The 14,541-nt window shown below is 41.6% G+C and overlaps 1 protein-coding gene across 3 annotated transcripts in view; it reads right to left on the bottom strand.

Annotated features, from left to right (window-relative positions):
• Window positions 1-13,771, bottom strand: part of FLRT2 (fibronectin leucine rich transmembrane protein 2) — a 74,671-nt gene extending 60,900 nt beyond the window's left edge. The window contains exons 1-2 of one of the 3 annotated variants that reach the window (XM_074956075.1): window positions 10,940-12,497; window positions 5,243-5,346 (exon numbers count right to left, since the gene is read on the bottom strand). The gene's annotated coding sequence lies outside the window, so the exon portion shown is untranslated. Of the gene's footprint in view, window positions 1-5,242; window positions 5,347-10,939; window positions 12,498-13,669 lie in introns of those variants that run through there. The other 2 variants (XM_074956074.1, XM_074956073.1) reach the window with 2 other exon arrangements.
• Window positions 13,772-14,541: the final 770 nt, after the last annotated feature.

The raw sequence follows: 14,541 nt of genomic DNA, 5'->3' as shown, positions 1-14,541 counted from the left end.
AGGGCTAGTGTATTAACCCACACAGTGACACCTTTCCATTGGCCTTTTCCCCCTACCTCTTTTAGGGCTGTAGTAACTGGATCCTGGTCACACTCTACAAGATTGCCTGGCACCAAGTACACATGCATATTGTCCCAGATACTACTGACAGTCCCTGGAGAACACACAAATCATATAAGTGACAAAGCCTCATACGCACAACAGGTACATCCATCAATAGGATATCCTTACTCCTGAAGGGTCGGTTCCCTTCTCCTTATGAACCCATAACTGGCATTGACATAAGAGGGAATTTGTACTGCCTAAAGAAAGAGATCCCTATACACAATGTAGATTTAATCCATTGTATGCACCACTTTTCATCACTTCACTGTGTTTAGAATGCAATGTCAGGTTCTACCTCGCCTTCAACTGAGGGGGGCGGAAAGAGAGATTTCATAACATCCTTACAGATTTTGATCAACATTTGACCTACCAGGGATTTAATCAACAGGACAGCATGAAACAGGAAATAACATGACAATGCTATATGTTTAAGTGCATGATGATAACTTCTTTTAGCAATTTACTTATAAAGAAGAAGCAATAACTACAAATTTTAGCATTGTTTTCATCCTTTGTGGCCCCAGTGTACTATCTCCAGCTTTCTTCTGATTTAAATGGAATTCTTTTTAATGTCAAATGAGAGGCTTAATGACACTAGAAATCTACCTGGCTCTAGGAAAGTAGGTGACATATATCAAAATCATCAAGAGTCTGAAATCAATTTACAAGAAATGTTGTTAGGTTATAAATTATGTATTTTAAATAACATATTTATTTAATTAGTATGAGTCATATCATGCCCCTTTGATCCACATATGTGGGGTGGACTTTCTGTACACAGATCTCCCATTTTTTCAAGGAAAGGTAGGGATCAGCTATATCTCTGCCATTATCCCCCCTACGTCCCAGATACTACAGAGACCTTTCAAGGAAGTATGCCTAGGAAGGGAGAATGAGGAGGTAGAATAGGGTTAGGGATGGGGACACAGAATAACCACCAACCTAGTAAGGAGTCACATCTGAAGTTAATAGAACCTGATACTATGTGCTCATTCCTCAAGAGAATGATTTGGGGGAATCTCACAGACTTTTCCTCCTCTCTTGACTCCAACCTTTTTTCTTTTACTTTTTTTTTGGGAGGGGTGGGGCAAATGGGTTATTAGTAACAGCTTACATTATTAAAACTGTGGACATTATGAAACTCAGATGTACTTGTTGCTTTGAACACTGATTGTTTACCTCTTCATTTCACCGGGCTTGGCCAGTCATTACAGATTACTCACTTTCATCCTGTTTTCCCTGGTCATTTTCTAGCCACTTTCCCCTGCTGGCTCTCATCCTATACAGGTACAATGCTGCAATGTTTGAGTTACAAACACAACATGGGCAATATTTAAATCCAAATAAAAAGATTGTTTAATTGGAATTTAAAATAAAAAATGAAATATTTGTTTTTATCTTAGCTTTTGTAAAAAACTTGGCTTTACAAAACCTAATTGAGGGTTCTAATTTGCCTAAAGAACTGGCAGCTTTATTCACCAGATCCTTTCTGGTTGGATGTCTATACACAACTAACTAAATACTTCCAAAGTCCTGTCTCAGACTGTGTTGTGTAGAATAAGAGAGAGTCATACTATCTAAATATGAACATGCATCAATAAATTCACCCCAGTTAGTGCAAAGGAACATAAATTCCACCCCTTTAATGGTAAGGGCTGCTAAGCCTAGCATTTGTTTCCTTCCACGGCACAATAGCTCTTCTTTCTGCCTGGCATGAGATGGGTTCACAAAGGTAATCTCTTGCCAATCATGGTCATCATTCAACCGAAACCAATACATAGATTATACTTACACAACTCCTTAAAATCCCTGACTGTTTTCTCACCAGATATACCACAAAGCAGCCTATGAACTCAGACCGATATTTTTGAAATTTGGTTATGTTTGTTTTCTTACTAATATTCAGGGAGTAGGTTAGGGTGTGGGACATCTTCTCTTGGTCGGTACATGTATAACCAAATCATCATCCTGCAACTTGTAAAATATGATTGCATAGGAGATATTGGTAGTCTGCCCTAAGGGAAGTTCTGGATAATAGAGACTCATAATTAGAATTCCCATGTATTTGATTTAATACAGTTTCCATCAATGTCACAGAAATATGAGTGGTTGTGAAATTCAGAGTCATCATTGCCCCTAGAAACTGATTTATACACTTCCAACTTTGAAAAGGGCAAAGAACTCATACCAAAAAATTCCAATCCTACTACTCCTTATCCTTAGGGTGGCTGCTGAAACTTATAGTAGTTCAAGATCTAGAGGTTTCAGTTGGTAGCACATGATCTACTTACGCTGATGCCCAATCCATCTACTTTTAATCAAACAGCCCCTTTATCTGTAAATCCCCAATCACAACATGAAGGATGTGTGGATCTGCTGATAAGAAATTTTTGCAGGAAAAGAGCATCTGGACAGATAACAGTTTTATTTCCAGGGCTGCTGGCAGGAACTCTAACACCTCATTTATTCCAGATGTATAAAGGTCCACTGTGTAGATCTGAGAGTAGAGCTGAGCATTTAACAGCTATGGTAACAGAATGTATACCCACACACCATATGTGATGGTAAATATCAAGTTAAAAGGATATTGATCATACTATCCCAATTTGGAATTAAAACAATTACCTTGTTAGCATTTAGTTTTCCATGGGGCCCGATTCTCTACTCTGTTACACTGGTTTTACATCTATGTAATGTGATATGATTTCAATGGAAATATACCAATCTGACATTGGTATACCAGGGAGGCGACTCAGATCCATAGTCTTCCAAAGGAAATAATAGTAACCCAGCTGCATGAGTCATTTAAAACTGTACTGGACTAAGTACTACTTTTGGGAACACTCCTGTATTGGCTATCACAGCAAAGTAGAGCAAAAAGGAGAATAGACAAAACTGAAGATATCTTTTCCATCTCTAAATTCTGTGATAACACCTATGTAACCTAGTCCAATAAACAGTTACGTGGAAGGTATGAACTAATTAGTCTCCAAAATCAGAAGGAAATGAACTTGCCAAATGAGCCTTTGTAATTCAAATTCGCTTAAAGGGTATTCTTTCTGCCCTAAATATAATTCTCTACACACAATATCATATACATGGAAGATTTTGTGAAAACAGTTCATGGATAAAGCAATTAAAGCAATAGCATGTTAGCTGGTCTGCTACAGAGATTATGAAAAGTGTGTGTATACGGTGATGGGAGATCCAACACTGTTCACGGCATTCAGAGTACAAATTTGACAAAGAGAGATATACCTTATATTCTTTTATTGCCTATTTTCAAAGCTATAATAGTAGACACTTTTCTCTGAGTAAAGTCTGTTATTGCGTTATACCCCACTGCTAAAGCTAGCGGTTCTGAAATTAATTTTGTCAAAAGGTGAAAGTAATTTCTCAGACAAAAAGTGTGTGCTACTGGCAGGATGCATTTTACAGTTTTCCGCTGAAGTGCAGATCAACTTAAAAAACAATAACAAAACAAAACAAAAGTGTCCTCCCTAAGCACTGTGGCGTAGAGCCAGAGCCAGATGTTTCAAAGGTCACTGTTGGGCATATACCAATTTGAAACAAAGAGTTAAATGACACAGTTTGAAAGGGCTTTTATTTATTCATTTATTCATGTAAGTGTGCTGCTGCATTCATGCAGTGTTACATGTATACCCATCTGCAGCATTAGACAACTTTGTTTTTAGACTGGCTTTGTTAATTTCATTTTAAAGGTACTGAAATGTATGCTGGACAAGAACCCTTTTCAAATACATAATTGTACATAAATTTAAAAAGTGCAATTCATTTTCTGTGGGCACTTGAGAGGGGAAAATGTCTCAAGTGACATTTGAGACATTTAAAACAAGACTGGATGATTTACAGAGGACAATCCTAAGCTAGACAAGATGACCTAATAGGTCTTCTCCATCTCTCTCTTTTATGATTCAGTGAATAATATGGGGCTAACAGTAGTAAATCAGTAAAGAGAGATGCAATATGCAACTGGAACATTACTATATTTGGTTGGAGTCTTCTAACTGTGATCCAGAGCAAACATTGGAAGTACTGATTTCACACCGCCTTAAGCATTTTTTCTATGCTTATTATTTATAATAAAGCAATCATTAACTTTTTCAACTGATAGGACTTAAGAAAGAAAATCCAGCCTGATGGAGCTTGTAAATAGCCCTGAAGGGATAAGGGATAAGACCAAAAGCTATCACAGGCCAAATCCAGCTCGGCCATTGTTTTCTAGGGGATTGCTCATGAAAATGAGGCAAACTAGATTTGGCCCAGGAAGCTAGTCACATAGACTGGCATAACTTAGCCCTGCAGAAACCTTTCAATGCTGGTGCAACTATCGCTCACACTCAGGGATGCCTTCACTCCCAGTCCAAAAACAAAATTACGATGAGATGCTAAAATACTGCTGACAAATATTCCCACTTTTACAGATACTCCAGCTCTTTAACTAACATAATTTCATATACAAAATAGTTCACTACATCCAGCTTGCCAATAAAAAAATAACCCAAAGACAGCTTTGCAAACCTAAAGCCTGGCCTACATACAGCTTGTGTACAGGTATATAACTCTGTTGGTTAGGGGGTGTGGGATTTCACTGAAATACTTGTATAACCCCAAGTGTGGACACAGTTATACCAGTATAAATGTGCCTTGAGCCAGTGTAGATTACTCCCCTGTCGGTGTGGGCACGTTTATATTGGTATTACTGTAACCACACTAGGGGAATTGTATTGCTTTAGCTATCCCAGTATAAAATCAACTTGCATATGTCAGGGTAGCAGGATTGGGCCCACAGTCAAAAAAAATTACGACATCGTTTTTCATGCATAGAGTTTTGTTTAGCAGTTGTATGTATCATTTTCTAGAGAGTCTACCAAATAAATCACCAAAAGCAAGGCACATAAATCCAGATGGAATGTTCATAGTGCTGACCTGACTCCCAATTCGACTGATATTAATGAGAGCTGAGAGCGCTCAGCACCTAGAAGACTCAACACCATGGTCTAGAAACTGACAGTAAAGAAAAAAAATGTTTCTAAATTATCTTTTTCTTGGGGTTGCGTTTGTACTGACAAAATCAATTTAATATTTTTTTTTAACTGACAGTAACTTTACTCACTCATGAGAGGTTTTGTAGAACAGTGCAGAGGAGACATTCTTGAAAAAAACCCCATATCTTCACTGTAGTGTTGCACTTTCATTGTTACTGCAGTTGCTTTTCTTCTATGTGAGGAAAGTACAGGAGAGTAAAAGTGAGGGAAATGTTTGTAATTTTTAACCGAGGGGGCATTTTACCTTATGATTGCTACGTTGTGATCAAGTTGCACTCTATGACCCTGAGGATTGGTGTCTGTGTATCTACATCTTGCGTATCTATATAAAATACTAGAACACATGCAATCAATTCTACATCTCACACAAGTAACCCTTATGCATGAGAGAAGTCTCATTTACTTCTATGGAACTACCCAAATAGCTAAGAACTATTTGTGTCACTAAATGGTGTAAGGCTGTGCCTTTGGTTAAGAAGTGAAAAATTCTCTTTGCTCTAATTTAACTTTCCCTGTTGTTTTTTGATTAAGCAGTGATATGGGCTGCCAACTTCAGTAGGGAAAGACACAATCTTACAGTATGAGCCTATTTCAGTCCTGATAAGGTGCTGTTAATGCTTTCCATGCAGGGATCTGACCTTTTCTGGCTTTAATGGATCATGTAATATTTGTGTACAGTTTTTAATAGCTGCTGTGGGAGAAGTGCCTAGCACCAGCTTGCACAGGTATTACTGTAGGCAGAAATCATTGCGAGTAGAGGCCCAATAGCTTTACCTGGAATTTTTTGATGGGAGGGGGTGATATTTTAAAATCATGCGGCCTAACCCTGCACTTCTCACTCAAATTCATTGATTTTAACAGGAATCTTGCCTGAGCAAAAAGTGCAGAACAGGGCAGTTGGCTTATTTCATTATTTCAAAAGGCAACTGATTGGATGTCTGCCAGTCTGGGAGCTGTTTTATTTTTAGAGAATCCCAATTAAATTATACATAAAACAGCCTTTTGAACAGAGGAGAAATCATCCCTCTCCCCCCCCCCGCCGCCACACACCTTCTGGCCCCCTCAATCCAAGTAGTTCTAATATGGTACCATTTGAGAAGAAGAGTGATAAAAGGAACAAAGGGTCCTCTCCTGCTTAACTCTTAGTCAGGATCTGGCCCCACATGAGTAAGGACTTGCAGGATCAGATTATCATGGGTATTTAAAGGTTATCGCTCCAAATATATTTCAGAATTATTCTTTTTGTTTTAATTTCTGTGACTGTGGTCTTTAACCCATAACTGTCACCGAGAATTACAATATTAATCAGTTGAATAGCTGGCCCATGATTAATAATTACGAAGGTGGCCTTTTGACTTGAAAGCCATGTCAGAAAATTTTCTGTGACCTTTCGGTACTCATGCTCTGTAAGGGCCAGATCCTCCAATGTGCCAATCAGCTCCTGTGACATGCAGCATACCCTTTGCCTTGCATGAACTTCAATGGGGGCTGAAGAGTGCTCAGCACCTTGCAGGATTGAGCAGGATGGACCTGATCCTGCATCGTTGGAAGTTTATGGGAGTTTTGCCTGAACAAGGTCTACGGGGTCAATTTCAATGACATTGGTCTCTTGAATGAACCACAAGGTCTGCACACTTATATAAATACATCCTCACGTTAAACTAAGTCAAAGAAGGTTTCTTTTAAAATACATTAATAACATTTGAGGTAAAACATACGGAAGACCTTTAAGCAATAGAACTACGAGCACAAGATTTCTTTTTCTTTTTTAAAAATGGTGTTTGCAGAACTCTTTATGCATCATTAAGTTTTCTGGAATCCTAACCACAGCATGATGGATTTGTTTTAAAAGGTTCTAGTATTTAGTTTAGATTCACTTCAAAGGGCCATGTCAGAAAGAAGAAAATAAAGGCAGTTAGTTGCGTAAATCACAAGTAAAAATGAGAGGGAACATGAAGGTTCCAACAACTTTGCCATCAACTGAAAATAACAAAGTTTATTGTACTAATACAAGATTTTACTGTTCGATGCAACTAGAATATATTTGTTGAAGGGAGAATAATTTTTATTTAAAATATTTTTCATAGGGTTAGTGGTGGTGGTGGTTCTGCTGGGTTTTTTAAATCAGTTTGTTTTAATAAAACAGCTCAAAAAAGGAATAGGGTTTAATAATTATGCTTAACGGTCATTTTTCTTTGTCAGTTAATTGAAAGGACAAGGTAAAACATTGCTCGAGGGGAAATAAGCCTAGTGTCTTCAATATATGCTAATTTAGCCTTCTTTAAAATAGTAACTTTACTGTTGTATCTTTCTGCTTCATTTAAATAAAGAACACAAATATTTTCCACAAGTAAATGCAGATCTGTATATTTCTACTGCAAATATAAGCTCTTTTAATTTCTTTAGGAAATAAATAAATTAAAAAAACACACAAAAGCTCCTGAGTAAAGACTGCCCAAGGGGAGGGAGGAAAAAAAAAAACTCCTAAAACCACCATATTACCAAGCATTAATGCACCAAATACAATCTGGAACATGTCAAACAATGGTGTCCACCCACCTAAGAAATGTGCTAATCTAAATTCTCAGTTGCTGTTAACAATAATTAACTAAAACATGAAATATGAATATGGATCCAAGCAAGAGACAAATTAGTATTGAGAAACTGTGTTTAATAATCACCTAAAAGAGACCATCTGTTTATAAAGACCCCTTTTTCCTTGATCTCTGACATGTATTCATAATATAGACACAGCTGGATTTTTTTTTCCTTTTATAAATACCCTGATACTATAAAGTCCTACCTACAGTATATCTGGTATGAATGTTTGTCTCAAGTTTCAGTTGTTATGTCAGCACTCTGGGGCAATAAAATTTCACTTACAATCATCAGGCTTTGGAGTAAGTATTAAAACATTAGATGGACGGCACTGCTTTCTTTACTGGCATAGGGCAGTACTTGATTAATTTTTTTAACGCTGATCGTATTCTCAGTGCTCTCTGGAATAGGTGTCTAGATGTCTCCTGTTCTTTAAATTACTAGTACAGTCCTTACTGGGACTTGGGTTTGTTTTGTTTGTTTAAATAATTGTTATATTATATTACCAACAGAGGACACTACTTTGGGAAGATTGAAGGAAAGTTAGGTGACTTCTAGGTATCAAAAAGCAAAGCAATTCATATACCATGTTTTCAATCTACTTTAGAGAAGAAAAGAGAGGGAAAAAACACACACCATTGATCCTACACTTCTCACAGATAGAGGTCACTAATGGACTGAATTTGAATCAATGTGGTAGAAACCGCAAAGTTATATGGAAGTAATCTAGGGAAAAATGAACTCATTTTGAGATTAAAGAAGAGGTAGCAGAGATGATTAAGAAAAGCCCTCACCTTCACAGAAACAATGTTATCCTAAAGCCACCCTCTTTCCAGTCTGTTAAACAGACAGTGCCATAATGGGAAAGCCTGATAGAGTTGGACATTTGAACCACTGCTTGTTTTTGAGTTTGTAAACCTCAGTTTACCTTTTTCTTCTGTTAAAAAGTATGGAAAAATCAAACCTGATAAGATGCTACACTTTGGAGATCTGCTATTTTAAGCAATTCAAGACTAGCACATTCTTGATTCTGGATTGAAACCATAGCCCATGTAATGCAGATTCCAACTGGGAGGGTGTAGAGTTGCTATAGGGTGATATGCCTAAATCCTAAATCAAGCTATCCAACAGGCCAGGATATAAATGTGACCTGTAACAGTGACTCAGATTAGATCCAGACAGAGGCAAACCAGGATAAAATATCAACATAAGAAATATAGGGTGTATGTGTGTGTGTCAGGAGGGAATCTTTTTAGAATACCATGTGCATTCCAATACAATTCCTCTTTGTTGCAGCCTTGGACTTTGAAAACTGTGAGGAGTGTTCTAATCACAGATAATTTTACAAGCACTGCATTAACACGGAGATTAGAATTGCTTCATTTACACAGTTTCTGGCCTGCATGATCATTCTTTTAACTGCCTGGTTACCCAGTCAGGAGGGAGAACAGCAATTTAGACAGAAATTCCTCTACAAATAGAGAAGTTCAAGGTGCATATGCAATGCCCCATCATAGCCCAGTAGCAGGGGCTAGTTGCATAGATATTTTGCAATGTTTCATTCTGGATTCATTTTCAAGAGCAACATCAATCTGGAATAAATCAGTATTGTATTTATTTATTTTTTTCTACAAGTCACTTTTTAAATTTAGTAATCCTGGCTTTTAGATGCATCTGTTGTATCAGGGTGCTGCAGAGCCATGCCCCAATGACAGCCATGCACATTACGACTCTTTATTTCAAAGAGAGAGAAAAAAAAGATTTATTGGTGCGGTACCTTTAAATTAATTTGAAAAAATGACAGAAGGCTAGTGCTGTGTAGTCCCCCCTCCCCCCCCCCCGCCGCCATGCACACTTTCATTTCCATATAGATATAAAGCCCTCTCAGTGACTTTTCTCTGAATTCATGATTGAATAAAAGGTGCCTTTGGGTAAAAATCACATTATTCAATGAAGCCATGAATGAGGTGCATGGGAAGTTTAGGGGTTGTTGGGTTTTTTTTTCTGAGTAAAGACTGCAGGATTCGTCTCCACACGTTAGCTCAAGCTTGAGATCTATTAGATTCTATTAGTTTGCAAGCTCTGAGAAGTTAGATGCAGTAGATAAAAGTGTGTGTGTGAGAGAGAGAGAGAGAGAGAGAGAGAGAGAGAGCGCTCTGACTGGGTTTAGTATCTCTCCCGCTTCCCAGAAAATGCAACCAGCCTCTTCTTTTCTGTTTAGCAGTGGCTCTGCATGACCAAAAAGCAGCATCTGCTTTGCAGCCGGTGTTTTGTTTTTGTTTTTATCCTCACACGACGGAGAGGTGTTTTGTTTTGTGTTTTTTTTTTTAAATCATCATGATTTGACTATTTACATTAGAGGCTGCTGTCTATTTGGAAGACTTGATGCAATTTTTTCTCTCTTGCTCTCACTCATGCACCCACCCCTGGTCATGTCGCTGTAGGGATCTGATGAATTCTGATGCTTGTACAGTTAGTTCCCTTTTCTCCCCTTGGCTGTTCATTTGGATTTCTTAATGCTTGTCAGCAGCAAGCGATCTGCCATCTCCTCCGAACCTAGCTCATCTGTTAAAATTCCAGTTGCCAAAAAGATCCCCCCCCCCTGCTGCCCCCCAAAATAATCAAACACCACTCCCACCCCTCGAGATTATAACTCAGAGGTTCGTTTCTACAGATCTTCTAGGTGTTTCCTTTGAAAGCTGGAGCCTTGTTTCTCGATCATGGGGAGGTTGGGGTGCACATACGTGCCCGGGGAGGGGGGTTGTTTTTTGTATGGATGGTAAAATGGTAGCGGACAATCTATGGTCATCAAAATGATTTGCGATGATGAGGATGAAAGCTTTGAGATCTACTCAGAATACACTCTGATTGAAACAAACCAAGGCCAGGAAACTTACACTGAAATTCACTAACAGGCGTAAAATAGCCGAGCAACCCTCCTGACACTTGTCACATACCATTCAATAATGTGTGTGTGTGTGTGTGTGTGTGTGTGACACACACACACACGGTCTCTAATGAGATGGAGGGTGATATCTCTAGTATAGAACCCGATCCTGGATCATTAACTTTTTACCTCCTTCTATTGAGGTGGGGGGTAGCTGCAAACTACTGGGGAACTGGAATTAGCAGGGAGGAAAAGGGGAGAAATGAAATCTCATCCGTACCTGGCAGGGCTGGGAGTCCTTCTCCGGCACCGATCATAATCCCCCTCTGCGCCTTTTGCCCCCCACACCAAAACTTTTGCAGCAGCTGCCGGCGCTTCTCCGTGGTGGTGGCCGGGCCGGTCGCCTTTGGCAGTATCCAATGCGGTGCGGGCGAAAAGCTGCCGGAGCCCGAGCCCGCCCTGCAGGCTCCGCTTCCCCGCAGGCTGGCGCTTGCCTGTGCCTCCTCCCCGGAGCGCTCCGTTCCCCTTCTCTCTCCTTCCTCCCTTAGGAGGCAGCGGCATCATCCTCCCCCTTTCTCCTCCACCTCCTCCTCCAACGCGCAGCCCAGGGCGCGGGCATCCCCAGCACGCTTTCTCTCCGCGCTTCTCTCCCTGCCCTCCCGCTGCCCCCCAATAAATAAATGAAGGGAGGAAGGAAGGGAAGGAGAAGCCGGAGGAACCGGATCAAGCCTGGTCTTTTCTCCGCCGGAGACGCGTGGATCACATGAGGAGGAGCCACAGAGACCCAGGACCCCGTGCAGCCTCCAGAGGGACCGGACACCTATGTGTGAATATACGCGGGTCCGTCTGTCTCCTTCTCGCTCCTCGTCCTGGGCTTGCTTTCAGCCGGGCTTGCAGGCTGACCTTAGCCGTTATGATGCCCCAGATCTGACTATTCCCTGCTAATGTAAGTCGTGCTTTTTCCTCTCTCTCTCGCTCTTCTCCCCCTCCCTGCCTGACACCCCAGGGAGATGTTTACAGTAATGAATTCAGTTGATAGCCATCTCTCTCTCCCCCTCTCCTGGAGTCCCTCCCACATTGCTAGTTTAAAGAATGCTTGGAAGGCAGCGCAGGGCTGCAACTTAGAGCTTTCCAAGAGGCAAAGTCAGGCTCTGAGGGTTGGGTTGTTGTTTTTTTTTCGTTTTGTTTTTTAACCCACCCCTTGCCGAAAGCGGTGTCTGCCCCATCAGATTAGTGCCTACGCGCAACTTACTATATGGAGCGCTGGCAATGCGAAGCGCGCTAGAAGGGTTACAGTCTAGATCCGGGCCGATGTGCGTGCTTTAGTTGTTTTAATGGCTAAGAGGGGCTCTCCTTGCAGCCCTCTCGCCAAATAGCTGTGCCAAAGAAGGTAACACTGGCAACAGAGCGCTATTCTTGCATAATGAATCCCTCTCCTCCCCCCGTTAGGAATAAGGCCACCGTGTGATCTGCGACTGTTCCTTTCTCCTGTCTGAGGGCTATTGGACCCTATCAACGGGGATTGGTTTAAATAAAAGAAACTCCCGGGGCCAGTGATCCAAAAGGAGAGGTTCCCCCCAAATTATAATAATCCTCTCCGCCAACATGGCGTTATTTCACTTGCATGCAACCTCTGACGATTTCTTTCTCTCTCTTTCTCTTTTCCCCTCTCTAAGAACTTTTATCTGGGAAATAACAACAAAACAATACAATCATATCCTTGGGGAAAGAGACGGATCTTTTTAAATACTCTCTCTGATTGCCCTGATCAGCCAGCCAGACTTTAAAACTGCTGGAGAAACCTGGGGATGTATTTTATGGCCAACTATGTCTTGCCATACATATCAAATAAACCCCATACTGATGTCTTGGACGGAGCCAAGAACCCCTTTAGTTTTTTGTTTTTTTTTTTTGGGGGGGGGGGTTGCACACGTTCCAGATTGTCTGCATTTCTTTCAGTGGGAAAGAAAAAAAAAACAAACCCTTCCTAGTTCACTAGTAAGTGCCTGCCATGTTCTAACAAGTCCAGATAAAAGCTGTGTTATTTAATTTTGAAGAGCAAGTTACAATATAGACTTTCGGGGGCGGGCAGCGGGGGGACGGCTACCTGGAAAGTGCAGGACACAGATTGTGTTTTAAGTTATTATAGGGGAGGGTAGAGAGGAAAAGAGAGGGGAGAATAGGTGAATTCGATCAATTCCATGTGTTTATTAGCCGGGAAAGGCAATTGAAGTGTCTCGGGATGTATTTATTCGTTGCTTTTGACTGCATGATGAACTTGAAATGTCTGTTCATCTGTAGTTTAAAAGTGGAACCATTTGACATCGGTTTCTGAATCTTATTCTAAATTCATTTGGGGGGTCTAAATTATTCCCCCCCTTTTCAAGGGCATACCTCATCCTGAGGCCCCTTGATGGGGGAAACGCTATTTGATGCACTAAACAGAGATGGCCAATGTTTAGAGAATGGACTTGTGTGCCTTACTCTGTGCCCCTCTCTCCTTTATAAACCCTGTCACACACACCACCACCACCAGCGCTACCACCACTTTGACTTTCCCTTCCACCCGCCAACCTTTCCCCACAGTGTAGTGCCCTTAAAGGTGGATAGAGAAAGGCTACAATTATAGCGCCCTGGAGTAGACCGCAGCCCAGACAGGTTGTATTGCAGAAGTGCGCTCTAAAGAATGCCCAGGGGCAAATCAGGGGCGAAGGGCAGCCTGCCTGCCTGTGCCATCTTGCCAGGAACTTCCCTCCGCGGATGCCACATCAAAGCTTTGCTGCTCACTGCACTGCCCAGTCCCGGAGCTTTGTTTCCCGGAGCACAGCAGAAGCCGCCTGTTACCGCCACCCCCCCTGACCTTGATCTTGCTTCCAGATGACACATTTCTCTACACCGGTGCAGTGCCGCGACTGGGGAGGGGGGAGACTAGAATATCCTGCCCTTCTGTAGGGGCTTGGGGGTGACAGGAGTTGTCTGCATGATGGCAAACGCCTAGCGGCTTTATTACCTTTGCAGCACAGGGGTGGCAGCAGGTGTCTTCTCCAGAGTCCCACAGGGATCAATAGGATTCTGGTCACAAACCATGGCCAGGGCGCTTGTGCCGCGAGTTCGCCCGGGCTCAGACAGGAGTACTGTGCAAGCCAGGGAAAGCTGAAGCGCAGAGCTGGCCCCGTTCAAGGCAGGGTGGAAATAATCACTAATGAGGAGAAGGACTGCCGCCATCAAACCTACTCTCTGCGTGCAGCTTCATGCTGGCCCCGAGGAATGAAAGTAGCGCCAGCCCTAAGGGGTTAAATGGGACCTAAACATTCCAGAGAATGAACGGAGTCTTTCAAAGCTCGATTCGGAGTCTTTTTTAAAGGACCAGGAGCCCTGTTAGGGCGATGGGGGGCTTTTAAAGGTAATTATTTTAAAATTAGTTTTACTGAAGCTGAGTGACTGATACAAGGTGAGAGACATTTTCTCCTTGCCAACCCCTACAAATAGCCTCTTTTAAAAAGCTATCAATGGGACTAATTGCAAGGGAGGTTTGCTGCACTATCTCCACCCCCGCACCCCCCACCCCAGGATAGAGCCGCTCTTCACAAATGCCTGGCTGTAGGTGCTGGAACTATGGATGCTGAAGCACCTCCAGGCTTGAAGCGGTTTCCTTTCTATGCAGGCTTTGCAGTTTGGTTCAATGGCTCTCAGCCACCCCCACTACACAAATTGTTCCAACACCCCCGCCTGACTTGGTGAGATCTGCTTTGCGTAGCAATGTTGGAGCTTGCTGCTCTGACTTGTAGGCACAAAGAGTAGCCATAGAGTTATGTCTGGCTCCCCCATCCCAAGTTAAGGTCAAAGAGAGAGAGAGAGAGAGAGAGAGAGAGAGAGAGAGAG

The sequence above is a fragment of the Natator depressus genome, chromosome 6 (genome assembly GCF_965152275.1).
Source record: "Natator depressus isolate rNatDep1 chromosome 6, rNatDep2.hap1, whole genome shotgun sequence".
NCBI classification, from domain to species: Eukaryota; Metazoa; Chordata; order Testudines; family Cheloniidae; genus Natator; species Natator depressus.
Note: the sequence above shows the minus strand (reverse complement) of the source record. Positions and strands in the feature narration are given on the sequence as shown.